Genomic DNA, 22767 nt, shown 5'->3' with positions numbered 1-22767 from the left:
CATCACAACAATCCACTCCAAACCAGGTTCTAACTTTGCTGGTGAAAGTATACCAAATATAAGCAAAGTGGTAGCCCCTTTTCAGTGTTTTTAAATGTAATTTTTTACCACTTTTTCCCTTTCCCAACAAAGTAAAAGAGCAGCCTGTGTAAAAGCTTCTAATGTGTGCAAAATGTTTCAAGGCCAGGCAGCACTGTGGCGCAGTGCCCTCACTAACAACTCTGGTTCAATTCCGACAAGGGAACTTTCTGTGTGGAGTTTGCATATTCTCCCCCTGTCTGCGTGGGTTTCCTCCCATTGTCCAAAATCATGCAGCAGGTTAATAGGAAAAATTGGGAAAATTGCCCAGATGTGCAATTGAGAGCATGAATGAGTGTCTGTCTGGTGACTGGCGACCAGTCCAGGGTGTACCTCGCCTCTTGCCCCTTGCAGCTGGGATAGGCTCCACTCATTCTTCAAACCCACCATAGTGCTTCATGGCATGCATCTTGCACTTGGTGAGACATCAGATTTAGACATCCATTTGTGTTGCACAGCACAATATTTCATCATACAGCTTCAACAAAGAAGTTAACTTGACCTTACGCCAAAGAAGCATTGGATTAGGAGTTGCCTTGCTGACTTATAGGGCCATAGATCCTGTGACACGGAGAACCATTGATCGTTGTACTTTTAAATGCAGCTCTCCCTGAAATGGCTATGAGAATCACCACAACAAGACAGCTGACTTGAATTCCTGCCAAGAATTTAAATTCATACCTTGAGTTTCAGTGCGAGGAATATTATTCATATTCTTCCAAAACAGGAGCTACAATGAAGGGATTACAAGGAGGATTTATGTTTGTCTTTCGTGTTTTCGTATCTCCAAATGGTTGGCATCTGCCAGTCAGGGAGGACAAAAAAAAATGTTGGAGATATCTGAACATATTTTTTTGATAGTTGCTCATCCAAGAATTGGAGACACAGTGCTTGTTCATAGTGAAAGACGGGGCAGGCATTTGTGACATAGTGACATTTGACTATCATACGATGAGTGCCACTTTCAACTCAACACTCAAGTGTGCAAATATTGTATGCGTGTTCTTGAAGCGGGGTATTTGAGAATATGTGTGTAAAGGGAATGGCTCATGTAGCTTGTCTGCCAATGGTTGCATCTAAGATATTATTATGTACATTATCAATCAATGGGTTGTTACTGTGGCGCAGTGATTAGCGCCTCGGCCTCATAGCAAGCAAGACCCTAATTCAATTCTGTATGGAGTTTACATGTTCTCCCTGGGTTTGCGTGGGTATCCACCGGAATTCCCTTCTCTTGTGTTCTCCAAAAAACCACAAACATGCAGACAGTTCTTCAGAACCAAAATTGCCCAGATGTGTGAATGAGAAATGAATGCTTTCTGGTCTATATGTGGCCCTGTGATCGAGTGGGGACTGATCCGGTTGTAAACCACCTCTTGCGCAGTAACAGTTCGGAATCCCAACATATCCTGCACTCGGAGATGCTGGAGCTTATCCCAACTTAGGATAAGCTCCAGCATCTCCAAATGCAGGATATGTGGTAGAGAATGAATGATTGAAATCATTTTTAATAAATTACACAATAGATGTTTATTATTAACGAATGTTCTTTAGACAAAATTGGGAAAATTGCCCAGATATCTGAATAAGAGAGTGAAAGGTTGTTTGTCTCTATATGTGGCCCTGCGATTGACTGGCGACCAGTCCAGGGTGCACTCTGCCTCTCACCCAATGGCAGCTGGGATAGGCTCCAGCATCCCTTGCGACTCTGAGTAGAATAAGTGGTAGAAAATGGATGGATGGCTTTTCTTCTGACATTTGGAACAGATGTTCCAAATCCACATTCAAAATATTTGTATTTCACTGGTCAGAAGGAGCCATCGGTCAGTTTAGAATCAAAAAAGAACTTTATACAACTTTCCCTTCACACCACATCAAATCTGACATCTGAAAAAGATAAATAAATAAATAAATAAATAAATAAATAAACAAATAGACAAATAAATACATATGTATACCCTATGCAAAAAGGAACAGTACAGAACCATTATATTTAGTTGAATATTATTTATTTTATTATTGACAGCCAGAAAATGACAGTTGATTAACAGGATCCATTTTATTTTTTTTCATTACATTTGTTATGTTGAGAAGGGGAACTATGATTTTCATTTTGTTTTATATCCATTGTGAGGGAATCCTCACAATCCTGACAATCCCCCAAATGTGAGATTGACCCATTGACAGGACTAGAGAATCTTAGGTCCTTCCCTGACTTTTCCTCTTATTTTTCTTTTTTAATGGTCTTGCTCAGTGAAAAGCCCTGTTTTCACGGTGCTGCTGAAAATATCTTTTATAGATATTCTGTTATTTTCTCCTTTTTGTCATTCATGATCATTCTCTACATATTTTCTTCGGACAACCCCCTCATCCTTTCCTTTGTTTGCCTTTGTCACCCACTGAAGCTCTTATAATCTCTTCTTCCTACTCCCAGCACAGCCTATCCTCTCAAAATTACTATGCACACTTATAAATTGGTCTAAATACATCCATACAAAATTAATATGATCTGTTTAAAAGCATGTCAAAATGCTTAAATACTTCACATGTGACCTTTGTACTCAACAAGGGAAAAGAAATACCTTGATAGGCATTATTTAATTTGCTATCAATAACAGTGGTAGCTTTGATACATTACTAAGAGTGGACTCTTAAGGACAACTACCACTTGCTGAGTGTCTTTCTCTGTGTGTGTGTGTGTGTGTGTGTGTGTGTGTGTGTGTCCGTGAGAGTGGATGTGTGAATACATATTTTTCTAATTCTCTCATCACTTTACTGTAGATGTCTTGATTAGGTTTGTGTCTGTGAGTGTGTGTGCTCAGTTCTCTGCGGGGATCCGTTCCATTAATGTTGGTGAGATGTTTTTCATGGGGCCGCTTGTTCACCCTGCGCTCATTTGGCTCTTGATCTCACCATGTGACAAAAACTCACACTACATTAAAGGAATGGCTGGGCCCCCACTGCCTATGTAGCATACGGTTGGAAAAAAAATAAAAGGCAACACAGTCTCCCCAGGTCGCTGCATCAGGCAGACTTCAGAGGAGAAACTTTTAAGACCAGGTGCTTTAAAATTAGAGCAATAATAAAGGTAGTTTTGTTTAAAAGATGTATATACTCCATGTGTATGTGATATTTTACTCTCTCCTCAAAAAGTGAGTGCATGAGAATGTTACAGAATGTTACTCGGATTGTCAGTGGCTCTATTCACTTCATTTGATAACAATCACCAATTTATGAAAATAATAGAACCTGCAAAAGTATTTCTCAATGACATGTTTAAGCAAAAAAAAGGCTTTTAGGCTTATTTTAATTTTCCGAATATAGTGTAATATTTTGTGGTAGAATGTAACACCCTCTACCTTTGATGAAGAGAAGGGGGGGGGGTCATCCAGTATGTTCTTCTATTTGTCACAATCTTGGCATTTTGAACTAAATCATTTTCAGAAAAAGAAAATTAAAAATAAATAAATAAATAAATAAATAAAAATTAACATTTTTGCAACATGGTGGCGCAGTAGCTAGCATTTCGCCTCAGAGCATAAATGTCCTTGATTTGGCCCATCAGCTCTTCGGCCCATGTCTGCTCAGCTCAACTATTTTTTTTTTTGCATGACACCCAGCCTATACCTTTCTCCTTACTCATCCCTTATTAATCAATTTTTTAAAATTCAATTTATCAAATGTAAAAACAGGCTCCCACTTCATAGCAAGAAGGTCCATTGTTTGATTCTGAGGAGGCTTTTCTGTGTGTCTTTTCTGTTTGCATGTCTCTTCTTTGTGCCTGAGTTTTCCCCTGGTTCTCTAGTTTCCTCCAACAGCCCAAAAACATATTGCAGATTTTCTGAAGACCCTTAAATGCTCACTTGTTTGAATGAGAAAGTGAATGGTTGTAGCTCTCTATATGCGACCCTATAATTTACAAGCGACTGGTCTAGGATTTACCCTGACTCTCACCCAATGATGGCTGAGATCGGTTCCAGCCCTGATGGCAGAACAAGCAGTATAAATTAAGACTGAATGAACAAATAAGAAATAACTTGAAAATAAAAATAATAGTAAAAAATATGTGGTATAGATAATTAATAAATAAATGAGTGCATGAATGAATAAATAGTCTTTATTAAAAAAAAGTGATGGATGATTGATTTCTGTGAGGAAATGGTAACACAACCCTGTTCTTTTTCAGTACATTGGGATGAAAAAATAATAAATGTTTTTCTTTATCGCATGTGACTGAGGTCCCCAGAAATCATTGTAGTTCCGGGGTGACTCTGGAGTCTTGCTGGAAAGTTGTTACAAGTACCACATGGTTACTAGTTATGCAATGGGTATTTTATAACAGCTTTGTGGTATGGAATACAATGTGTTGAAGATGATAAGTGTCAGAATCCATCCCTTAGTTATTATTAGGATATGAGATTCACAAACTTTTTGTAGGTTTATTATTGTTGAAGTGCTAAAGGGGCTCTAGTTCACATTTCTGTGACTGCACTTCGTTTTTGTTTTTTTTCTCAAGCAGTTTTTTCCATTATCGTTGCAAGACCACAGGAGGAAGAGACCTCACAGACAAACTGTGTTTGTGATTACAGCCTATATAGAAACTTGAAATAACTTGACTTGAACATTTTTGCTGCAGAACAGTTCTTTTACTGTATCACGAGTGGTGTTGCATCATCTGTTGTTTATAGTAGTAGTGGTAATAAAACCGTTATTGCTGCTATTACTGCTCTTTTTCAAACAAACTATCTGAAAAGATATTGATGGCATCAAACATGAAAGTCTCATGATGGCATCAAACATGAAAGTCTCGGACATCCATCAAACTCCTCAGCAGTTCATCCAGGGTTATTACATTGTCCATGTAAAGAATTCTGTTTTGTGGACCGATCCGTCATCCCTTTGTTGCATTATCTCTCTGTTGCATTGTAGTAGCAATGATGGAATGTGAGCGTGGAAAGCTCCAAGGCTTTCAGTTCATGAGTAAATTAACGTTGGCATAGAAGACTCCGCTCATTTGCTTGAGGGGGACAGTATAAGATAGTTCAAGGAAAATTTTAATATGTATGAAAAATAAATATGAGAATAAGAGCTTGATGAAATGGAAAAATGGTAAAAGAAACAAGCAAATAAAAAAGACAGGTTTCTGGTTTCCCTAAAAAATATTAATTTTTCTCTATTAATATTTCTATTTATGTATTCACTTTTTAAGATAAAATTTCAGACCTTTTCAGTCAGGAAGGTTGAAAAAACAAGGATTGGACTGTTAATGACTATTAATTCATAGCGGCTATCAATTTAGATTAATCACAAAAAGAACCAGGTATAACAGGTCTTAACCAAATCCTCTGTATAATATTTGTAATATTTTTCAATGTTACTTAAGGCTTTCCTACCCATTCAGATCAACTAATTGCATCCATTACACGACAATACGAAACACTGTCTCGCAGAAGTCTATTTTTTGTTAGCTCACCTGATTGTCCTCTGCTGGGTGGAATTCTACCTTTCAACCCTTTTTTTTTTCTTTTTTTCTATGCTCTTTTGTAAGCCTGGGATCTTTGTCTGTCCTCAGGGATTAATCAAGTGTCAAGGCATTCGCTTGGATGCTTGACATAGGATACACATGCTACATACTTCAAATCACCCTCATACCTTTACAAGTGAAGTGTCATGTATTTGAGGTGACGTCAAGCTACCTATGCTCAAATATCTTAGGGCATGTCACCCTGTTTATGAGTATGTTGAAGAAAAATTAGTTTTTCTAAATACTTTTATTCACATATGTATTTTACTCTCATATTTAAATCCAAGCTTGGCATTGAACACTGTTTGGTGGGATTTGCACTTTTGAGCACATATGGATGCATATGTGTTGTAAAATAATGATTTTACTCAAAGCTTCTACATTTTTTTTTGTTGTGTTGACACTGCTCCCTGTCAAGGCAATTCGCGACCAGTTCAGTCGCTGTCATGGTCAAAGCCAACTGGGTTGCGGGGCAACTGTGTTTATCAGCTCTGTTAGATCTTGTCATCCACTAGGCTCAGAGCAGTGCATGAGGGACTGATCATCAGCTCCTCCAGCAGGTAAAGAACATCGAAGTGACAGGAAAGGACCTCCAAATATAAACATGTGTGTTCTCACATGGGCTATACGAAATATCATCTGAATTGATGTCTGGACTCCGGGCTAGCTTCAGGTGTAAGGACTTCTATGTTTCAGTGTTGGAATAGCTTTCATATTGAACTGATGTTGTTGTTTTTTTTTTTAATTTGACTACTAGCAAAATTGGACATGTTGATTGCCTTGATTCTCCGTTTTTTATTATATTTCATTTATTGCTTGCGGGAAATTATTTCTCTACATTTGACACATCATGGATGAACTATGAGCAGTTGGCAGCCATTTAGCAGAGTCAGGGGACTGTTTTTTGTAGGGTTCAGTGCTCAAAGGCACTTCGGTGGGGTTGGGGAAGTGCAGAAATCGAACCACAAATGTTCACTTCCAAGGAGAACCCCTGATCCCCTGATGCCCCTTTCTTCCTTTCTGCATTGTTAGCTGTTGATAAGTATATGCAGTATCGTCATTTTCATGCAGCCAAAGGCAACTAAACAATGGAGCAAAGCAAATTCGCACATTCCTTGACCACCCTCTGTGTTGGATCACTCACTTTGGCTGTCAGTCACAGTCTTACAATCTGCAATTTTTACCATACAGAGAAGCATCCGTCATAACCGCAAGTGTGAATTAGACTTTGTAAATGTGACAGGCCAGTTTATGCAACCACAATTCACTGACAACTTTTAATGCATTTATCTCTTTATTATCATTATTTGGGATAACTATACACATATGTATATATATATATATAGAGAGAGAGAGAGAGAGACAGTAAATATATATACATGTATATACATAAACTGTTTGCACATTTATTAGGCAAGTGATTATTTTGACCATTTCATCATTTTATCCATAATTTCCATCTCCAAGCTGTATAAACTTGAATGTTTCTTGGATTTAATGCATATCGGGTGATGCGTATTTGTGTAACAAGGGACGGTGTGGCCGAAGGAGATCAACAACCTATAGCAAGGCGTGCATAATTATAAGGCATATTCCCAAAGAGTCTGCCCAATCTCCCCAAAAGATATTTAACTGACTCTGAAAAGTAAAGCATTATTAAGTCTTTCAGAGAGATGCTGCACTCTTGAAATATCTGAGAAATTTGGGAATGATCACAGAACCTCATTTTTTCTTGCAAATAATCAGCAGGGCTGCAAGAAACGTGTCGAGAAGAAAAGACACAAATAAACCGCCAAAGAAGTGAGAAGAGTCAATCATGAAGCTACCAGGAACCCATTATCCTCCAGTGCTGCCATATTCCACAACTGCAACCTATGTGGAGTGTCAAGAAGTACGAGGTGTACAGTTCTCAGATACATGGCCAAGGTGAGAGACTGAAACCCAACCTCCCCTGTACAAGACACATAAGCTGAGCAAAGAAATATCTGAAGACCGGTTTTGTGGACTGATGAGATGAGAGTGACTCTTGATGGACCAGCTGGATGGGCCCATGGTTAGATTAGTGACAGACATAAAGCTCCACTTCGACTCAGAGTCTGCATCTTTCAAGAAGACTTTGATTTTTATGCAACGCTCCATCACATGCATCAAAGTACTCCACTGTGTTGCAGGCCAATAAGACCTTCAAGATGAAAAACTAATGACCAAGCCCCCCTCTTCATCTTAATTAAGCCCTACTGAGAACTTTTGGGCCCTTCTTAAGCAGGAAATTTACAGTGAAGGTAAACAGTCTCTGAACAGTGACTGGGAGGCTGTGGTTGCGGCTGCAAAAAAAGTTTATTCTAACCAGATCAAGAAACTGACTCCATGAATGGACGGCTTGTGACTGATAACGAAAAGAAGGCTGGTTATATTGGTCACTGAAATTTTTCGTCTTTTTTTTTTTTTTTAATTTCAGAAATGTTTATTTGAAAATTTTTGGTTTATTATTCTCACTTTAACAGGGGAAAGTAAACTGTTTATAAATATATAGTATGTATGTATGTAATGTATAAATAAAGTGTTTTTCCTACTTCATATAGTGTATAACTTCTTCTTCTTCTTCTTCTTCTTCTTTCGGCTTTTCCCGTCAGGGGTCGCCACAGCGAGTCAACTTTCTCCATCTACCACAGCGAGTCAACTTTCTCCATCTAATCATATAGTGTTCATATAGTGTTCATATAGTGTATAACAACATCCATAAATCTTCTCTCTGGTCTTCCTCAAGACCTCCTGCCTGGCAGCTCCAATTCCAGCATCTGTCTACCAATATATTCACTGTCAATCTGGCTTTTCTGACCTTCTCTCCAAACATCTAACATACGCTGTTCCTCTGAGACTCATTCCTGGTCACTCCCAAAGATAACCTTAGCATCTTCATCTCTGCAACCACTAGCTCTGTCTTTTCTCTGTCGCCTGTCTTTTCGTCATTTGTTACTGTTTCTGGACCATACAGCACCGCCGGTCTCACGCGATCTTGTACACCTTTCCTTTCACTACAGGTGATAGTCTTCTATCGAATACACCTGACACCTTCTTCCACCCAATCCAACCTGCCTGAACCTGTCTCTTCACCTCTTTTCCACACTCTCTGCTGCTCTGGACTTTTGACCACAAGTACCTGAAATCCTCAAACTTCTTGGTACCTTCACCATCTCGTATGGGTTACTGTCATTCACACACATATACTGTGTCTTGCTGCGACTAACCTTCATTCCTCTCCTTTCCAGAGCATATCTCCACCTCTCTAATTTTTTCCTCAACCTGTTCTCTGCTCTCACTGTAGATCACAATGTTGTCTACAAACATTATGGTCCATGGAGATTCCTGTCTAACCTCATCTGTCAATCTGGCCATTTCCACTGCAAACCAAAAGGGTCTCAGATCTGATCCCTGATGAAGTCCCAGCTCCACCATGAACTTCTCTGTTACCCCTACAGCACACCTCACCACTGTCTCACAGCTAGCATACATGTCCTGCACCAACATACTTTTCTGCCACTCCAGACTTCCTCATACGATATTAGAGTTTTTCTCTTGGCAGCCTTTCATATGCTTTATCTAGGTCTGCAAAAGATAATGCAACTCGCTCTGGCCTTCTCTGCACTTCTCTATTAGTATTCTCAAAGCAAATACCGCATCTGTAGTACTCTTTCTGGGCTTGAAGCCATACTGCGGCTCACAAACGCTGACTTCTGCTCTCAGTCTAGTTTCCACTTCTCTTTCCCATGACTTCATTGTATTGATCATCAGCTTTATCTCTCTATTGTTACCACAATTCTGCACATCCCCCTTATTCTTAAAAATGGGCACCATCACACTTTGTCTTGATTCCTCAGGCATCTTCTCACTCTCTAAGATCCTATTGAATAATCTAGTTTTCTATCGCTGCCTCTCCATACCTACACATGTATATCATCAGGACAAACTGCCTTTCCACTCTTTATCCTCTTCAATGCTTTCGTCACTTCGCTTTCACTAATCTCTGCTACTTTGTGGTCTACAATAGTCACCCCTTCTTCCCTTGCCACTCTTTCATTTTACTCATTCATAAGCTCTTCTGTTATCTGTTAATATATTTCTCTCTCTATCCCCAATCACTTGGACCATCTCTATCTCTTGGTTTCACCAACCTGTATGGCTCATTCTCTTCCTCCTTACTGTTCAACCGAGCATACAAGTCACTGTATGTCCTTTGTTTTGCATCTGCTACCTCTCCCCGTGCACTCCCTGACCACCTGGAGCCTTTTCCAACTCCTCCCTGAAACCATACAACACAACTCCCTTTTCATCTCCTACCACTTTGTCCTCTGCTCTGCCTTTGTTCTCTCGATCTTTCTTGTCACCAAAGTCATTCTACAAACCACCATCCTATGTTGCCTGGCTACACTCTCACCTACAACTACTTTTGCAGTCACTGATCTCTGTTAGGTTACCCCATCTTTACAAGATGTACAGTAAGCACCAACAGGAAGGGGTGAAGTAGGCCCTCTTTCACTGACCTGGACAAAAATTCTATCAAAGACCCTAACTTTTTAAGATCCACAAGGACCAAGAAGGAGGACAGTCATACTTGACTACAAGTGACCACAAATTATGATACACAAGCCACATGATTTGTTGTAGTACTGGATGTCTTTCATCCAAGTAGCTTCTTCAGTTCAATTCGAAATCAACCCATCCATCGATTGTCTGGTACTTGTCCTGCACTCAGTGGGGGGATGCTGGAGCCTATCCCGGCTGGCATTGAGCAAGAGGCAGGGTACACTGGTTGATTGACTATTTGACAGTCAATCGCACACATACAGACAGATAACCATTCACTCACTATTTCGGGGCCATTGTTTCCCAATTAATCTGCTGGATGTTTTTATACTGTGAGAGGAAACCGGGGAACCTGAAGGAAAGACATGGGGAGAACATGCAATTCCACACAGAAAGATCCTTTTGTAGGAATCGAACCAGGGGCCGTCACGCTCCGAAGCCGAAGTGTTAAACAATGCTCAACCCTCAAAATCAACCCAACCTATATAAACACTTTGCCACATAAGCATATTCTCCAGAGAGCTTCACCATGACTGCTCATAGTCCAGTGAAGCCAAGTTGAACATTTGTTTATCTTAATCATCTAATCTGTAAAGCCAATGCTTGATTCCACTTAAATGTCAGATGTTAGGTGCAAAATAATCAAGACAAAAACATAGCAAACAAACTCTTTACAAAAGCAAGCTGTGGTTTTACATAAACCCTATTCATCTTCTATGCTCACTTCATACTCGTAGTCAGACAGACATGCACACACACACACACACACACACACACACACACACACACACACACACACACAAACACAATGTTTCACACTTAGAGAAGAATCTATGACATTTTTCATGATCCTATATCGCCAGGAAAAATCAAACTGGTAATTACTGTTCTGTACAGGCTTTCCCAAAGCTGGTTGGATAGGAAATTACTGCCATGTGTGTGGCTATATCATAGATATCCTGACTCTAGATAAGCATTTCTGCTACCCCCTGGAATATCAAGAGGCTTTGGCCTTTGTATTAACTTGTCAATAGGGACCCTCTCTTTTCTGTATGACTTTCTTTGTTTTATGAAATCTTTCTTTGGCAAATAAAAATGGATATGAAACAAGCTAGGTCTGTTTATAAATCGTTTTTTTTTGCGGCCTTGGGTTTGTCAGTGTACTGTGATTACAATTAAAGCTAAGTATAAGTCTGGCACTTGTTGGCTAGGTTTGCAAATTGGTACATCAGGACAAGAAATCTTAAGGCACAAACACAATTAGTGTGCAAGGTAATTCACAAGTCCTTTCTATTTGTGTGCCAGAGTGGTACAGGGACCTTGGGATTAAAAGTATTCCACAAGTGAGTGTTTTCTGTTAAAATAAACATCTGTTCAATGTTTTGTTGCAAAGAGTTCACCCATCGGGCAAAATTACAAAGGAAAACATGCCTATCAAATAGTTTGTCCTTCAAATGTTGATGAAAAAAAATAAACAAACAATAAATACAAATTCTAACGTAACATCTGATATTAGTGTGATAATAATTCATGACATGGTACTGACAGAATAGGACAGAGAAGAAAATAAAATGAAATTATGATGATAGGGGGATGGAAGGGTTGAGCAGGGGGTCAGGATAATGTTTGTGGACAGGTCCAGAGGAATAGACCACCAAGACCTGAGTGCCACCACTAAGGTGATTAAGAAGGATGGGATTCCATCTCGAGGACCAGCCACACACACACTGAAGAGTGATGGAAGGATGACATATCCCTCTTGGCAATACATCCCCAGGAATTAGTTTACTTGAGTGTGTGTGTATGTGTGTTGGGGAGGGTATTAAAAATTTGGTAAAGTAACAAAATGCAATGTTTAAAAAATACACTGCTCAAAAAAATAAAGGGAACACTTAAAAAACACTTCCTAGAATCTAAATGAATGAGATATTCGTATGAAATACTTTGCTCTTTAGACAGTTGAAAGTGCTGACAACAAAATCACACAAAAATGATCAATGGAAATCAAATGTATTAACCCATGGAGGTCTGGATTAGGAATCACACTCAAAATTAAAGTGTAAAAACACACTCCAGGCTGATCCAACTTTGATGTAATGTCCTTAAAACAAGTCAAAATGAATCTGTGTTGCTTCCTGAGTGGACACTATGATTTCACAGAAGTGTGATTGACTTGGAGTTACATCGTGTTGTTCAAGTGTTCCCTTTATTTTTTGAGCAGTATATATTTTATCCGTATGATTCAAAGTTAAAAATTAAACAATGTCCAATAACACTTTAAAAATAATACAAATCCATCCACTCCCACACTCGCAGGGGATGCTGTAGCCTATCCCAGCTGTTACTGGGTGAGAGGTAAGGTCTGGACTGGTCACTAGTCAATCACAGAACCACATGTACAGACAGACAACCATTCACAGCAATTTTTCCAATTAATCTGCTACAAGTTTTGGAATATGGGAGGAAACCCATGCAAACATGGAGAGAACATGCAAACTCCACACAGAATAGAACCAGGGTCCATCATCCTGTGAGGCCAAAGCACGAACAACTGCGCAAACACTAAAAAACACGGGGTGTAATTCTTCACTATCTGTTGTGAATATCAACCACAGTGCATCACTACTACTTGTGCAGTTGCCAGAACGGCATTGCCAGAAGGCATGCAGTTCTAATATTGTGACAGTTTTCCCTCTATCAGTCTTTTGTTCTATAATATATCAGTAATTCAAAGAAAGGTGATAATTGTGTTAGTTACTTTTCATTAGAAAATATCAGCTTTATTTCTGTTTCACATTATTGTTTCAGATCCTTTACTTGGTTGTGCTTCATGAAGGACCTCTACGTATTTCTCCTTGTATTTTTCATCCAAAAACATCTGCCTACAATTATCAACAGTTTTCATCTCCTTCATTGTGTTGGTCAAACATCCATCAATATTTCTTGACTAATTGTTGCTCTCCATCAGTTTCCCAAGCAACAACACAGTGCCACAGCAACAACAAAACAGTGATCCATGCTAAGCTTTTTCTCTCCACTTGTTGTTCACCTCCTCAAACCGGAGGGAAGCACGAAGGAGAAAGAGAGGACTGTGTGATGGCAAGTAATGGTGACATAGAGAGTTGCCTGCCTGGAAGCCTCTTCTCAGCTCTGTCCGCAAAATCACAGCCAGCAGAAAGCCAGCACATTGGATAGCCTGCAACACTTCTGCAGACGTACTGTCAAACATACACAGACCACCACGGACACACATGTACAAGGCTACACATACATTTTCCACAATGATTCTTTAACTAAATTGATTCACACCCCATCTCACTTAAAAGTAGAATCTGTTTGAACGTGAGAGGGGAGGGAGGCACGCCATTTACTCAAAACTCAAAGGTGCATTATTCATTCAAATAATGCAGATAGACCTCTTCTAACTGCTTGAATTACTCATAAAAAAGAAAGCGACTGGCAGTGCAGTGCACCTTTTATAATTTGTCAGAATACAGGTCAGATACATCCATATTGCAAACTTTACTGATAATGATAGTTATTACTATTTGTCCTTCTCTTTTACATTCTTTGTTTTGATTTTTTATTTGTTTTTTTTTGTTTTTTTTTTTGTTATAGGCAAGCAATAGAAGTAGTTTTCCCAGACAGATTGTTCCATGTTCCATTTTTCCAACACTTTGGATCTAAATTTTCAACAAACTGAATGTAAAGGAAACACCAAACCCCTTTACTGTCATTTAAAATATGCTATTGAAGATCGAGTAACAGAAATCCATTAAATAACACTGTTAAAATGAAAAAGAGAAAGAAAAGACAAATAATCACAAAAATCAATCCAGTCATAATAGGGATCGTATTATTTGAATTACAAGAAATGTTGGTTTTCTATTTTCAAAAAGCAAAACAAAAAACATAGCCTTGGTGTGGTCAATAGTGACATTAGCTTAAAATAAAAATGACTGAGCGATGTAAATGACTTTACATCATCAATGTAAATTCAGCAACTACATCAGAAAAAAGTGGAAAACCAAGACTACGATAAATCAACATAACATAATGGTAGCTCTAAAGTTTTCTTTTTCTTTTTTTTTCTATTATTTGAGTTTTACCAGTATAAGTTGTGTTTTGACATTAGAGATGGAGACAGTTTTCAACTAAATTCTTTGTTAATGTCTAGTTTGGTAAAATACAAATAAAATACATATATCAAATTACATACTCCACACTCAGACTAAAACTATCCATTCTGGGAGAACTGCCGTGAGACTGGGTTGCAGAAAATGACCTCAGATGGTCAATAAGTCAGACCTATAAAGTACTTTGAATGCCTTTCAAAAGTACTAGCTAAGCTTCCTCTTTGCAGTTCAGTAATAATGACTCCTCAAGTGTATAATATACTGGAGCCCACTTTCTTCAATACCATGATTAATATCATGATAGGAACTTTAGATTGTGTAATACATTTCCTTTAAAGTGGACAGAAGTACATTGCATTTATTATCACCTTTTTGTTCTCATAAAAATAGCATTACAAGTAGGCGAACCACATTTAGATACACAAAATTCCCATGGGTGCAATGTTTGAACACTCCCCCCGCCCATTCACCCACCCATCCGCCCTCCAGCTCACTACTTAGGAAGCATATGCTGGGTGCTGTGTCTCACTGTCCTTAGGGGCCCCTGGGACAGAGGCCTCTGCCTGGCTGCCTCGTCTGCCTATTTATGACCAGAGCCAACTGGACAGGACTGACGGATGGGCCCCTGAAGCCAGGGACAGGCAGAGGCGATGGGAGTGAAGAGGGGGGGGTGGTCACATTCAGTGCTGGGCAATTAGAGGGAATGAGAGTGTGTCTGGGTAAGCAGGGAGTGCTTGCATGACACGGGCAGACGTGGTATGAGTTGGACTTTCCTAATCCATTATCAGTGGGCCTCGCTCCAGGTGGCGTTATGTCGACACTCTGTACGGCAAGTGTGTTGTGATGTGACAGGTTGGGTGTGGGCAAGATCCACAGACACATCTGATGTGCAGTAATTGCTTCTCTCTCGGTTAACTGCAGCAGAGAATGCTCTGTTCTGTTCTTTCTGTAGGGGAAAATCTGTCTGCAAGAACATTCCCGCTTTGTTTAGGAACTTGTTTGTATTTATGTGCTGCACATAGTCAGTGCTATGTATAGATCACTGCTGTTTTACAACAAGGGCTTGAACTAACATTTGAATCCTTCTTTTGGGAGTTCATGACTCGATGTAGACTCAAACTTAAAGGACTAATAAGTGTGTGTTGTTCTTCCAGATTCGAGTTTATCCGATCCTGACTCAAGCACAGTAAAGTCACACAGGTATATATATATACCTGTGTGATATAGAAGTGAGGCAAAGACGGAGACCCATTCTACATTTTTGGGACACGTGACTCAGGTCTGAATTGTGCATCAAGGAATTGGTCTTCAATGCTGTAGAGCGCCATTTAATAATTTTGGGACTTAGGATCTTGATCTTGTAATGGGACTTGTACTAAAGCTCAAAGGACTGGTATACAAGCATTGTAATTTTATGTTCAATCCTCTGTACTCATGTTCTTAGAAATTGGCACTAGCATCCCCCCCTCGTACAATCCCACATGAGGAAGGGATTGAGGCTACCTTCAAGTACAAAAGGGCCAAATACATCGATTTGGCTACTGAGTGTTGGGAAGCTGGCTGAAAGACCACCATCTACCACAGGAGTGACTGAAAGCAGGTTGAAGAAAGCGGTCAAAGAGCTGGCAAAGGAGACAGAGAAAGGCAGCTTTTGGCTCTGACTGAGGAGGAAGGTCAGGTGCTGAGGAAAGAACAGCCAACCCCAATAACTTCCACAGGGGGTAACACCAATCAGTTGCATGGAGTGACAGGGAGATGTCCTGAATGGCTGTTCCTTGCTGATGACCTGGCTGATGATCTTGCAGTGGGGTCCTTGCAGCTGACCTATGGGCACTGGAGGAACAGGAAGAGATGCCCGGAAAGAACTTCCATCTACCTGTACATTTCCTGCTTAATGGTCTATCATGGTCCCCTCTTCTACTTTATGTTCACTCTCATTTTCCTCAATCATCAACTCTGCTCAGCAGTCTTGCCATCTCCCCATCACACTTCTAGCACCTGTCAATATTTTTCCCTCTCAATCCTTAAACATAAAAACCTGGTGCACTTCTTTCCCTATCTTTCCATTTAGTAAAACTGTATAAATTGTTATCTCCCTCCTTAATGTCCCACCTATCATAGAGTTCATGTGTGCCCTTTTTTTGCCTTTGCCCCCAATACATTCACCTCACACTGCATTTCCCTTGGCCCCAGTCTACTCTCTTCTGTACCCTAAGTGCCCCTCTTTCTTCTTAGCTAACCTCTTTCTCTTAATAAACTCTTGCACATCTTCATTCCATCACCAATTCTCAGTATCTACGAATCTTCCAGATGTCAGACCAAATCCACTCTTACCTGGTTCCCTGATAAAATAAGCTGCAGCTGAATAGTCATCTGGACCTCCTGACAACCCAGGGCCTTTCTCAACCCCTCTCTGGAAACAGCATAACGCTATTCCTTATTGACCTTTCACCACTACGACCTCTGGCTTGCCTTTATTGCTTTAGTATTTCTTGCCACCAAATTCATGCAAACGCCATAATCTTTTTTCTGTCTGGCTACATTCTGACTCACCAATACTTTGCAGACACTGATCTCCTTCAGATTAAATCATCTATGTAAGATGTTGTCCACCCATTGGGTCCTCTGCTTCTATCAGCTACAGCCTTGTCCGTGTTTCTCCTGGTAGAAAGTAATCACGACAGCCATTCCCATTCTTTTTGCAAACAATATCCCTTGTGTTTCTATCCTTGATGCCAATACCTGTCCATCACATCTTAATCACCTCTGTTGCCTGTGCTGACATGTCCATTGAAGTTAGCACCAATTACCACTTGCTCAATCACTGGGACACTCTGCATCACCTCGTCTAACTCACATCAGATTTTCTTCTTGGATTCTAACTCACATCCTACCTTTGGAGCTTAAACAATATTGAACATCACAACTTAAATTTCTATGGAGCCTCAAAGCAGCATGGCAGACAAGGAAGATCAAGAGGACAAAGGCAAAGCAGACGACGAAGTGGTGGAAGCAGAAAAGGGAGGAGTGTTGAAGGGTTTTCAGGGAGGGGTTGAGAAAGGCTCTGGATGGTCAGGGGAAGCTTCCAGATGACTGGACAGCAATAGCTAGTGTTATCAGAGAGACAGATAGGAAAGTACTTGAAGTGGGAGACTGAGAGGCCTGAAGAGAACAGACAGGAGTACACGGAGAAACAACGTAAGGTAAAGATAGAGGTAGCAAAGGCAAATCAAAGGGCATACACTGACCTGTATGCTCGATTGGACAGTAAGGAGGGAAATAGTGATTTATACAGCTTTGCAAAACAGAGAGAGATCGAGATGGAAAGGATGTACAGTAGGTCCAGGTGATTAAGGATAGAGAGGGAAATGTATTGACAGATGCTAGATTAGTGATGGGAAGATGGAAAGAGTACTTTGAAGAGCTGATGAGTGAGAAAAATGAAAGAGGCAACAGTAGAATACGTGACTCTTGTAGACCACAAAGTGGCAGAGATTGGTAAAAGTGAAGTGAGGATGAAGAAGAGGATGAAGAGTGGAAAGGGAGTTGGCAATTGATGAAATACCTGTGGAAGTAAGTGTCTGTTTCTTAGAGTTTCTGGTTAGATTATCTGAAAGGATCTTAGTGAGTGAGAAGATGCCTGAGAAATCAAGATGAAGTGTGATGGTGCCCATTTTAAAGAGTAAGGGGGATGTGCAGAATTGTGGCAACTATAGAGGGATAAAGCTGATGATCCATGCAATGAAGTTATGGGAAAGAGTAACAGAAACTAGACTGAGAGCAGAAGTCAGCATTTGTGAACAGTAGTATTGCTTCATGCCTAGAAAGAGTTCTACAGATGCAGTATTTGCTTTGAGAATTCTAGTAGAGAAGTACACAGAAGGCTAGAAGGGAGCTGTATTGTGTTTTTGTAGACCTAGAAAAGACATATGACAGGGTGCCAAGAGAGGAACTCTCATATTGTATGAGGAAATCTGGAGTGGCAGAGAAGTATGTTAGACTGGTGAGGGACATGTATGTTTGCTGTAAGAGAGTGGTGTGCTGTAGGGGTAACAGATAAGTTCAATGTGGAGGTGGGACTCCATCAGGGATCAGCTCTGAGACCCCTCTTGTTTGCAGCAGTGATGGACAGGCTGACAGATGAGGTTGGACCTGAATCTCCATGGACCATGATGTTTGCAGCTGACATTCTGGTTGGCAGTGAGAGCAGAGAACAGGTTGAGTAAAACTAGAGAGGTGGAGGTGTACACTGGAAAGGAGAGGAATGAAAGTTAGGCGTGGCGAGACAGAGTATATGTGTGTGAACTCGGAACTCGGGTGGAACGGTGAGGCTACAGGGAATGGATATGAAGAAGTTGGAGGATTTCAAGCACATGGGGTCAACAGTCCTGAGCAACGGAGAATGTGGAAAAGAGGTAAAGAGATGGGTTCAAGAAGGTTGGAATGGGTGGAGAAAAGTGTCAGGGGTACTCTGCGATAGAGGATTATCAGCCTGAATGAAAGGAAAGGTGTACAAGACAGTGGTGAGACCAGCAATGCTGTATGGCCGGGAAACAGTTACAATGACGAAAAGACAGGAGGCAGAGCAAGAGGTTCAGAGGAACAGCACATGTTTGACGTTTTGAAGAGAAGGTCAGAGAAGCCAGACTGAGATGGTTCAGTCATGTACAGAGGAGGGAGAGTGAATATATTGGTAGACGGATGCTGGAATTTGAGATGCCAGGCAGGAGGTCTCCAGGAAGACCAAAGAGAAGATTTATTGACGTAGTGAGAGAGGATATGAAGGTAGTTGGTGTGAGAGAGGAGGATACACAGATAAGGGTTAGATAGAGAAGGTTGATTCACTGTGGCGACCTCTGAAGGGAAAAGCAGAAAGGAGAAGAAGAAGACACCTTAAATTTCCAGCTTCAGACCATCACGCTATCTAACATTTGGTTTACCCTCAGAGTTGTGATAGGAGGGGTGTGAAATGCAACACAAGACCATGCGCCAACAAAGAGAGAGTTCCAAAACTCCTTTTCCAGGTCTCATGGCAGAGGATGAAGAGTTCACAACAGGAAAACATTGATGAAGTATAGGAATCAAAGGCGGGCAAGGTTGGTACCGTGAAGACAGTCAGGAAGACACTGGGGTGCGGATTGTCTAGCAGAAGAATCTGAGACAGTAAAGGCTGGGAAAACAGGCAGGAGGGCACTGGGGCTTGAAAAGTCCTGCAGGGAATTCAGTGGAATGTCTCACTTGGCAAGGAAGACAATCTTTCATGGGAAGCCACTAGAGGTACTGAAGCTCAGGCTTTTATGTCCTGCAATGAGCGGCAGCGTTGAGTCCATTGATTAGTGGCAGCCATGCACCGAGCAGAATGAACCATGAAAAAATCTTTCCTGGCAAACTCCTCCTTCATGACAACTCCCATTCCAGCTCTACTCCCATTAATGCCATGATAAAAAATACTCAAATCCTACTCCTAAGCTTCTTGCCTTGCTACCTTCCTACCTGGTCTCCTGGGCATACAGTGTATCACCCTCTCCTCCTCTGCATCATGCGAACCAACTACACTGCTCAAAAAAATTAAGGGAACACAAATATAACGCATCCTAGATCTGAATGAATGATGCGTACTTCTTCACATAGTTGAATGTGCTCACAACAAAATCACACAAAAATGATCAATGGAAATCAATTTTATTAAAGTATAGAGGTCTGGATTTGGAGTCAAAATTGGAAAAACACACAACAGGCTGATCACATTTTGATGTAATGTCCTAAAAAACAAGTCAAAATGAATCAGGGTTGCTTCCTAAGTGGACAGTTTGATATCACAGAGGTGTGATTGACTTGAAGTTACATTGTGATGGTTTAGTGCTCCCTTTTTTGAGCAGTATATTTAACTTTTCTTGCTGAGGTCCTTGCCCTCAGTCCTAAACTCTTATATTTCCTCTTCTCTCCCTCTTCGTATGGACAAATCTTTTTCCATTTGTTTTTCAACACATAGGTACCTGATTTTCTACCAGAACCCTGAATCAAGAATAGTATTGGCTTGCTCCCCCCTTGGGCTGCATTAACCATAACAGTTTTCCTGCAAATAATTTTTTTGACATTTGTAACCATATCCAACTTGCAATTGGCAAAAATCCAACTGCAGCCCCTTGTTACCTCGACTTACAGACCACTGGTTAAGAAACAAAGGGGTGTAAAACATAAAATGCTAAGTTTAACAAAGAAAACAAGGTACGATAAAGGCCACATTCAGTGTTGTGTAATAATCTAGAAATTCTGGATTAATGGTCACCTGAAATATGTATAAATCATATAAATTATTGTAAATATTCAAAAGTTTGGATATTGCAGGAAGTGTCTTTTACATTACAAACAAAGGAAACAAACAAAAAGAAAATCTTCCAAGACACCGTACACAACTGATGTTGTTTAATCAGCCATGTAGACATCCTTGTTACTCTACCATAAATCTACAGTGCAATCATTTTCCTTGTTATTACAACTTTTTATTATAATGATGCTGTCAATATGTCTGTCCAAGAAATTCAATGAAAATGTGAGTTGTAGTGTATTTAATTATTCAATTATTCAGGCTATATATCTAATTAGCATTATATTGCTCAGGGCTAAACAGTGACGACTGTCAAATATACATTCTGCATTGTTTGTTGGCGCACAAGACTACTATCAAAGATGCAGAATTAAACATTTTTGTCTTCATATAATCATGCGTCAAAATTAGAGCAATTCGAACATTCTGTGTTTTAAATGGTAATGTTTTCAAACAAAATGTGCAACTCAACAGATAATTTTTCTGCTGCAACCCAGAGTCTCACCCAGGATGCTGTACACGATCTGTTTCACATGATCTGTTTTATGTTTGTCATTTTAAATAAACACAATTTACAAGATTTTCCTGATAAATTGGAAGATGCAGACAAAGGAACCCACGCGCGCGCGCACACACACACACACACACATGGACGCACACACACAAACAAACAGTCCTTGTGTCTGTGAGCATGCATGTGTATGCATATGTGTGCGGTTGTGTGTGTGTTGTTTTATAATAATAAGCTTGTAAAGGGAGTATTTAATTCAATGTCTACGTAATTTGGTAAGACATTCATACAAATGTGTGTGTTTCCTGTCTGTGGTTAAGAAGCCATTTGTGGCCAATATCTGTCACTAAGAGGACTATACTTTCATACCTTAATAAACTTGTCTATTCCTAACACACATAATGCATTTTAATACATTAATAACTAAGTACACATGCCATTACACAATGAAGGCATTTAAGTGAGCGAGCAATTAAATTCAACAGAACAGACAAGCAAGAATGAAAATGGTCCAATTTTTCTGTAAGGACAAGTTCAGATAATCACTTGCTCCTGAATGCATATTGGAGCACAAATCAAAAAAAAAAAAAAAACAGGAACATAAAAACAACTACAGTTGCCAGATTTACACATGCCAACAACTTGCTTGCACTTCCGCCATCCATTAACACACACACACACACACACACACACACACACACACACACACACACACACACACACACTCAGACACACACACATACACGTACACGGACACACGCACTCAGACACACACACACACACACACACACACGCACACACATACACATACACATACACACACATACACACACACACACACACACACACACACACACACACACGCACACACACACACAGTTTCCTCCACTTCTAGGCCCTCAGAAGGTATTTTCTCTCTCTCTCTCTGCCTCATCAGACCCTGTAGCAGAGGGCAGGCAGTAGCTAATAATAGGTATTGACTGGTTCAACGTGGGATGAGCAAGGTTCAACCATTGGATCTCAAAATGCGCCCGGGGGTCACTCGCACAGCGAACACGTCTCCCCGGACTGAGCTGAAAGAGAAGGCATTTTAAACTTTCATGACTTCTCTGAAATCACGGCTGTTTCGCCTTTCAGGCCTTAACTCTTTGTACTCAAAGCGCTCAGGCCGATCAATATCCAAGAAGGAGAAAGAGAGGAGGAGAGGAGAGAGAGACCAAGAGAGAGAGAAGGGGATGAAATGCAGACGTCTTTATTTCAGTGGCTAAAACCTGTGAGCGCAACACTTACAGCAACCAGTTTGTGCAGAGAGAACCCTGGGCTTGCACGTGTTGTATTTGCACGTACCAGAGCTGGACAGATGTAGCCTGAAAACAAACGCATGCATTCAGCTGAGACAGTAACAAGAAGTAGTTGGACACCTCAATGGTAGTGTGGATGTGATTAGGCAATATTTATAGTGAGGACAGATCTGGTTTTGTGTGAAAACATTTTGCAAATTCATTGTAGTTTGAGGTTGAAGTTTTAAAAGCTTTGTGAAATGGAAATGTCATAGTGAAACAATGATCTCATTCGCAATTAATAAAGCAATTAACTTAGTTAATTA

This window comes from Fistularia commersonii, chromosome 2 (assembly GCF_037954325.1).
Source record: "Fistularia commersonii isolate RoL2024-O1a breed Wild chromosome 2, RoL_Fcom_v1.0, whole genome shotgun sequence".
Lineage (NCBI taxonomy): Eukaryota > Metazoa > Chordata > Actinopteri > Syngnathiformes > Fistulariidae > Fistularia > Fistularia commersonii.
The sequence above is the reverse complement of the archived record's forward strand: the minus strand, read 5'-3'. Positions refer to the sequence as shown.